We start from the raw sequence: 8,377 nt of genomic DNA, 5'->3' as shown, positions 1-8,377 counted from the left end.
GCAAATGAAACTCTTTCTTCGGCGATGTCTATCATTAGGCTACTCCAAGATGGTTACTATTTGTTGCAGCAAAGGAATCTCTTTCTTTGGAGGCTGCCCCTACTTATCCTTTAAAACATTTGTTTTAATGGGTGAGGCTTGCCTTTTATCCAAAGATGGTTACAATTTGCTGCCGCAAAAGAATCTCTTTCTTCGGTGTTGCCTACCTATTTAGACAAAGGCGAATGACTCTTTAGCCAAACACGTAACTTTAACAAAAGAATCCTATTCTAGAACAACCCCTCTTCCAACCACGGACGGGGTACGGACTAGTCATATTCTTCCGCGGAAATTCTACCTTGTACACAGGGTTTCTTCTGCCCGAAGCAGACCAGGATGCATGCCCCCTGGGTTCCAGTCCCATCTTTCTGAATCACTCGCACTCATTGGGAAGGAGGACTGGGGGTGGAGACATTTCTTGAGTGAACAGACCATTCAGGGTTGGTATTTGACTATTTGCGATGCGTGATCCCGGAAATGAAAGTTGGTCTACGAGCTTGACCACTCTTCCTTCGTGTGGAAAACACATTACTCTAAAGAGTGAGGAGACTATCGCTCCCATGCAATAAATGTAGTCTCGTCCAAGGAGTAGGTTATAATCCAAGGGTCCTTGAACGACCATCACGTTTATCTTAACGGTCTTCCTTTTCAATGTAACAGGCACATTGGGGAGGATCCCTAATGGTCGACTGGTTCCTTTATCAAAACCTGAGAGATTTCTTATCTCAGGTAAAAGCGTCGGGGAACCCAGTGCTTTCCAAGCAACAGAGGAAAGGATACTCACAGATGCCCCTTCATCAATGATAGTGCCAGCCATAATCATTCTGTAGATTTGGACAATGATTTTGAATGGTATACTGGCTGGTAACCGGGGTCTGCCTAGTTGATTCCAATCAAAGGATACAACCAGGTTGCTTGGTGGTGGGACCGAATATACGGCCGGATATGACCCTGACGATGTTCCTTCCTGCGATAAAGGAATAGGTGCATTGCCTTGACGCTCATCAGAGTCTATGCTGATGAAAAGAATCTGGATGGTGTCATCCTTATTCTCTTCAGTGAGGGTGTCACTTGAAGATAACTCTTCAGTGGCGGTGTCATTTGAAGATGAAACTTCTGAAGGTAGAACCGGGTCAACTGCCGTATCGACCTTTGGACTTTCGTCCGGTCTGGATCTAGTAGGTTCATTTTCAGTGACTGACGCTGCAGCTGACCACTTGAGCGGGCCAGCTGTATTTTCAACCAACGAAGGACTTGGCACGAGTTTTTTGTATCCAGGAGGAAGTTTTACCAGTGAAACCGGACGATCTTCCAAAACTCTCTTCGCTTCATCTAAGAAGGGACAACGGTGGATGGCGTGATCGCCTTCACACAGTCTGCAGGGGAACTTTACTCCCCCTCTCTGTCTTGAACCTTCACTTTCGCTGGTTGACGGTAAGCATTCAACCTGACTGTCAGAGGTTGATGCTCCCGAATTGTGCAAACGAGGGGACCAGTCCCTTAGTATCCGGGGAATACAGGGACAATCTCTATGGAAATGGTCTCCTCTACATACGACACATGGCGATTTAGGCCCGGTCTGTGCTGTGTGTGGATTTTTGTCAAATGTCTTTTGCTTGCCCCCAGTCGCCTTAGGCTCCTTCTTCTTCCTCTCTCTCTTCTTCTTTTCCTTCTTCTCCATGGGAGCTTGGCTTTATCGGCTCTACTTTGCAAAGATGAAGGATTGGAGGAAGATTTATTGGAAGTAGAAGGCTGGTGGGCAGCTCTAGACTGATCTAACAGTTGACTCGACTGATCGGGAACCATGGTGGCCTGAACTACATTGGTTGAGAAAAGCCAAACTGGCAGGCCAATTGTCAGTCCTGGAAGCGACAATGTGGCCATATGGGGCGCACCAACTTCTCCCCAAGAGGAGAAAGGACTAGGATTTCCATCTTGTGGACTTCCTTGGTTGGGGCGTTCCATGTTCTCAACCTACAGATCAACGCGGGAATAAGAGGTGATTTATGTTCCGTTTAAAATGAATTTTATAACGACGCTTTTAGACACAACTTGCTTTTTCAGTTTTTAAGAGTCGAGAAAAAGCTAAAGATGACTCTAGTCTCCTTCGATGTTTTAACGAGCCCGAAGTGACAAATGCTCGGTTGGACTTTTTCAGTTATAGAGTTTGAAAAAGGCCAAAAGAAACTGCTCTGGAGATCTAGGCAGAGGGTGTGCCAAACCTTTCGCGAAACCACAGAATACGTTTTACGGTACGGGTGGTCGATCTTCGTGAATGTTGTGTTCACTGCATCGCGATCAGTAGGGCGGCCGACACGGCTTCCTAAGGATAAAGGCTTTGTTCCTATAGGGGTCTCCCAATATACGCGACGGTACGCGGGAGAACAAGTCCGTATTGATACTTATCGCTTCACCGTGGAGGAATCACCCAACCACTCAACGCTAAGATATCACGTTTAACGACGCCGGAACACGTCTCTAGCTTAGACCTCTATGTGTTTGTGTTATGTTTCAATGCGTTGTTATGTAAATTCAATTCATTTTAAGTTGATCTTGCTTAGCAGTTTGCCTTTAAGGATCACCACGAGATGTATAAACAACTTCCTAGATGTAGTCTAAGATGATAAGCAAGCTTTTCGATCTTTCAACTTTGAAAATCTTAACTACTGAGGGAAAAGAAAGACATCATCTTTTCACACAGATCATAGAGCACACACTAATGCACTTTTCCCTAAATCAACATGCAAGCTGTCAAAATGCACATGCACAATGCAGGTATTTCTTTTCTCTTTCTTAATGTTGATGTATTACAAAAAGAAAGCTGTTGTATAATTTTGAATTCAATTTCAAGTGAAAGCAAACAAGCTTGTCCAAAATCAAAAGACACCTTAAGATTTACTTGTTTCGACACTAGAAATGTATAAATTCAAACCATATGACGAAAGCAAAAGCTCAATCAGCTATGAACAACAATCAAACTGACTCTTAAGATCGCTACGACACTTATCACAGTTCTGGATCTAAGAGGCCACAGCAAGACTAGTTCGCTTTTCGTTATGGGAAACTGTAAATGAAACAAGAAATACACAAAGAACAATCACAGTTTCTTTATACAACCGAGGCGGAATAGTGGCAAGGACAATTGGTTTCATATAGGTACATTGACCAGCAACAGGCAGCAAAAACAAGAGTGAAAACAGGGCAAAGACACAGTGGGAAACCCCAGTAGGACACTGCCACACTGGTTCAGCGCAGGCTCTGGACTGTCAGTTTGACATTCAACGCAGTTCCCGAAGGGGCTACCTGCGCTGAAATGCAGACTGCCTTTGTACAACCTGCACTGAAGAACGAGACTTGCGTTTTCACAGTTTCCGGGTCATAGTTTGCTCAAAAATTCACAGTTTTTGGCCAATTCAGAAGCTATCAGTCAAGTACACACTAAGGGATAATTAGGAGGATGAAAAGCTATCACTAAGAGCTTTAGAGTCCTTGTGGATCAGCTCTTCAAATCATAAACATGCCCAGAAACTGAGCTAGAGTAGCTGCCCTCTACTTTGCATCTGAAAGATCCAAATGCAGTTCGATTCGGTACTCCCTTTGTTTATGAAATGAATAGCAAGAAACACAAACAACCAACTGTTGGCATTATGGCTAAAGTGTTGTCCTTGATGGCAACCCATTCAGGTGGTAGTTCACTATTCTTCAACTCAGCAGCAGAAGTTGATGATCAGCTCTCATTTTATTGAAAAATTATGAAGGACGCAGGAAGCCAGTTCAGAAGGTGCGTACCCGCAGGTACACCATGCAGAAACTGCGTCCAGGGATGCAGGGCAGCCGTTTAGGGGGTGCGTCCACCCAGTGCACACATTTCAAGGCAGAGAAAAGCACGTGGGGGTTTCTTGTGTGGTATCTAGCCGACGGTTTTATGTTTCTATGGTGTCGGCTCGTGGTATTGTTCCATGTTTTGAGGAGGAGCTTGCCTATATAAAGCAAAGGAGATCATTTGGATTTGGCAAGTCTTGGGTTGAATATCTTATGAGGGCTAGATCTGGTCTAGATCTAAACAAGGCGAATCTACTGATGGACCGAGATCTCTTCGGCGCATGTTCAGATCTGTGGATCTGATTGTCTGGGTTACTTCTGAAGTCTTGAAATCATCTATGCCCGGAGGGACGCAGGTGCAGTAAGGGTTCAGGTGCGTCTGGGACGCAGGAGCGAAGAGTTTCAGGTGCGCCGGACGCAGGCGCAGAAGGGTTCAGGTGCGCCGGGACGCAGGCAGTTCAGTAGACTCAGTGCGAGGGACGCAGGCTAGCAGTTGAGCAGAGTGCGTCCGGGACGCAGGCCAGCAGTTGAGCAGGGTGCGTCCAGGGACTCAGGCCAGCAGTTGAGCAGGGTGAGTCCGGGACTCAGGCTAGCAGTTGAGCAGGGTGAGTCCGGACTCAGGCTAGCAGTTGAGCAGGGTGCTTCCTTCTCTTAAAATCTTTGTTTATCATTGTTGTGTTCTGGGTTTGGTCCTATTATTGTTGATCTGGTTACTTCAGTTGATTGGGTGTTTCAGAAGGTTGTTTGAGCTTCAATGTTGTTGTTGGGTCCAGTATGAAAATTGGATGAAATGTGGCCTTTCAGTTTATGGGTTGTGCTTCAGTGTATCCAGTATGAAAATTGATGAAACGTGGTACTTGAAGGAGAGAAGATTGTAGGCCGGCGCCTACGTACTAGTATCTAAGCTAATACAAGAGCTAAAGGAAATCTTTGGAGCATTGTAGCAGGTAGTAGCCTACGTACTAGTAAATGGATCGGCTAGTACAAGAGCAAAGGGGGTTGTAGCTCCCGTACTGGTATAAGGCTGCACCAGTACAAATATTGTAAAAGAATTTTCTTATTAAGAAGAAGATTGAGATGACTTGCAGCAGGTGGTTTTTCTCCCGCATTGGGTTTCCACCTTACATCATTGTGTTCATGTGTGTGCCTTATGTGTGATGATCTACTTTATGTTACTGCATCTGTTAACTGATAATATGGTTGATAATGTTCTAATGCACTCATTGAAGATCGATTAACTTAATCATAAGAAGTTGTGGAAGTAGCATATATGAATCTGATTATGGAAATGAAAAAGTTTTATTAATATGATAATACTGATTCACCCCCCCCCCCCCTCTCAGTATTATTTCCAACAATTGGTATCAGAGCAGGTCCTTTGATAGAAGCTTGATCGCTTGAAGGAGATCCGTGGAACAATGGGAAAGAAGCTTAAGAAGAAAGCTAATAAGAAAAAGAAGTCATCTCAGAAGAACTATGACAGTGGAAGAATCGATTGGGGATTAGGCATAAGAAGCTCTTCAGATTCAGAATCAGATTCAGAGTCATTATCAGGTATGAATGTGTTATCCTCTGATGTTCCAGCTATATTTCCTTGTGAAAGAGATGAAAGTGATAGCGAAACTACTGAATTTGCTCTTATGGGTGAACAAGAAAGATATCAAATAGAGGCAGAATTTAAAAGGCTGACAGACAAAATTAGAGATCAACAAGATCTATTAAACAAAAAGGAATGTGATTTCAAAGAAGAAGCTACCAAACTAAGGGCACAACTAGAAGAAGGAAACAAGGTAAGAAAGCTACTCAAGGACAAGGAAGACCAATGTCAAAAATTGCAGCATGAAGTGACATCATTAAGAAAAGAAGTCAACGAAAGAAGCACAACCATCAAGAAACTCAAAGATAGATCCAGCTACTATGAAAATCTTGAAGCTACAATCCTCTCACTAAAAGGAGATCTTGAAGAATCAAAGAAGCAGAATACAGATCTACTCCAAGCTATTGCAAAACAAGAAAACGAAGTCACCAGCTTAAAATCTCAACTGGAATGTGCCTTCCGAGTTCGTCAAATGCAGCAGGATCTGTATGAAGAACAAGAAAAAGAAATTCTCAAACTAAGGGAACAAATGGAAGAAGGAAGGAAAGCTGAAGAAGTTTTGAAAAATAAATCTCTTGAAAAGGAAGAACAGCTTCAGGTTGAGGTAAATATCTTGAAAGGTAAACTAGAAGAAAAGGATAAGCTTTTACGATTTCAAGATAGCTCTAAAGTATTGGATGATATTCTTAGTAGTCAAAGGTCCCCTGCTATAAAGACTGGTCTTGGTTTCCATGAATCTGTTGAAGGTGAATCTAGTTCACAAGGTGAGGCAAGAAACTCTAAAAGGAAATCTAAAGTGATCAACGAAGAAGTGAAAGATCAATCTCATCATCAACCAAGGAAAGAGATTCCTCAAAGAAAATCCTTTACTTCTCCTATGAATAATGTTGAATGTTATGTACGTCATAATCTTGGACATGTTGCAGCTAGATGTAGAAGAAGAAGAGTTCAAGACCATTATGCAGAAAGGTCATCTCAATCAAGGTACTTTTATGGATATTGCTTTGCTTGCAATATGTTTGGTCACAAAGCTACTGATTGTTACAGGAGGAATATGAAACATGTAAGATGTTATGCATGTAACAAGCTTGGACATATAGCCAAGGAATGCAGGAACAAAGTTTGGGCACCATATCAAAAGGAGAAAATGTCATCATCACGCTTGAAGATATGGAGGAAAAAGGAAGTACAGTCAGAAAAGGATGGCACAGTACAATATACAGACATACCAGAATCAGAGGAAGCTGAAAGTACAGGACGCAGTGCAGTAACAGGAGACCTGCGTGCGGACGCAGGCCAGACCAAGTCCAGGTGCGTCCAGGACGCAGTTCAGTAACTGAAAATCTGCGTGGGGACGCAGAGCGGCTGAGGATCAGGTGCGTCCCTGAAGCAAAAGGACGCGGCACAATAGTAATTTTGGGTGCGTCCCTGAGTAAAAGTACGCGGCGCGATAGTGTTTTTGGGTGCGTCCCTGCAGCAACAGGACGCAGCGCAGCAGAAGATGAAGTGCGTACCTGTCTCAAAGCATTTATTGGCTGATTCTTCTTGATATGCATGATCAGATTTAACAGATGGCACTGGTTCAGGGGGAGCATATGTCCTAAATGCATTGTTGGCATTATGGTCCTTGGTGACAATGTTTATGATTCATCTTGCTATTATGAGTTGGTCACATGATCAGATGTATGGTTGATTCTCTAATGATGCTTGTATGAAGTCTTTATTATCCTTGGCACATATATGGATGAGGTTGGCTGATTTCGTGGATGATTACTCAAAGTCGCATTGTTGGAGACATGATGATGATGAGTTACTCATACGCATTTCATGATGATGTTAACATGAGCATGATGCATGAATTCTTTCTTGGCACAAATGCATGAGGATTGTTGGCTGGATACAGGGATGATTATTCATACATATGTTGATTGATGCTGATGCTTTCATTTGATGGCTCTTGATTCATGTAGATCTGGATGGTTATGAGTTGATGTTGACAGATACTATGGAGCAGATTATACAGTGCTGTTGTTTGTCATGATCTTTAGATGTTTGGAAGGTCGTAGCAAGACTCATGTTGTAATCGTCATCTCTTCAGGTCATGTAACGGCCTATGTCCCCCCACTATGCATAGGATGAAGATGTAATGTATTTGGTTTTCATATTTCTGATGTATTCCCACTTGGTTGGATGGATGATCCTTATTGTGATGGGTGATGGATGTATGTATTTTATAGAGTCATGTTCTTCTTGTAGAACATCTTTTTGCAGACCTTGCTTACAGTCAGGGGGAGCTTGAGCATGAACAGCACTATATAGCAGAGCAGACATCTCAGCTTGTTCTCAGAAAGACCATTATCAGATTGGAGCACCATGTCATATTCAAAGGGGGAGCTCATTCAGAGACTTCAGCAGATCTGGTTTATAGTCAAAGGGAGCATGTTCTTAGGGGGAGCATACCCTTTGCCCTTGATGTCAAAGGGGGAGAATGAAGCTGAAGATCATGAGGTTGCCATCAAGTCCAAAGGGGGAGATTGTTGGCATTATGATGCATGTGTTGTACCTGATGGAAACCCCCCTCATAGAAGACCATCTCACTTATATACATTCAGAAGAGATATCAGATGTAACATAATACATAGATGCAGGACAGCTCAAAGGAATCAAATGGCAAGTTCTTAGTAAGCTTTGCCATCAAGTCCAAAGGGGGAGATTGTTGGCATTATGGCTAAAGTGTTGTCCTTGATGGCAACACATTCAGGTGGTAGTTCACTATTCTTCAAGTCAGCAGCAGAAGTTGATGATCAGCTCTCATTTTATTGAAAAATTATGAAGGACGCAGGAAGCCAGTTCAGAAGGTGCGTACCCGCAGGTACACCATGCAGAAACTGCATCCAGGGACGCAGGGCAGCCGTTCAG

Source organism: Pinus tabuliformis, chromosome 6 (genome assembly GCF_031772625.1).
Source record: "Pinus tabuliformis cultivar Carrire ecotype Pingquan chromosome 6, CPIR1, whole genome shotgun sequence".
In the NCBI taxonomy this organism is placed as follows: domain Eukaryota; kingdom Viridiplantae; phylum Streptophyta; class Pinopsida; order Pinales; family Pinaceae; genus Pinus; species Pinus tabuliformis.
The sequence above is the reverse complement of the archived record's forward strand: the minus strand, read 5'-3'. Positions refer to the sequence as shown.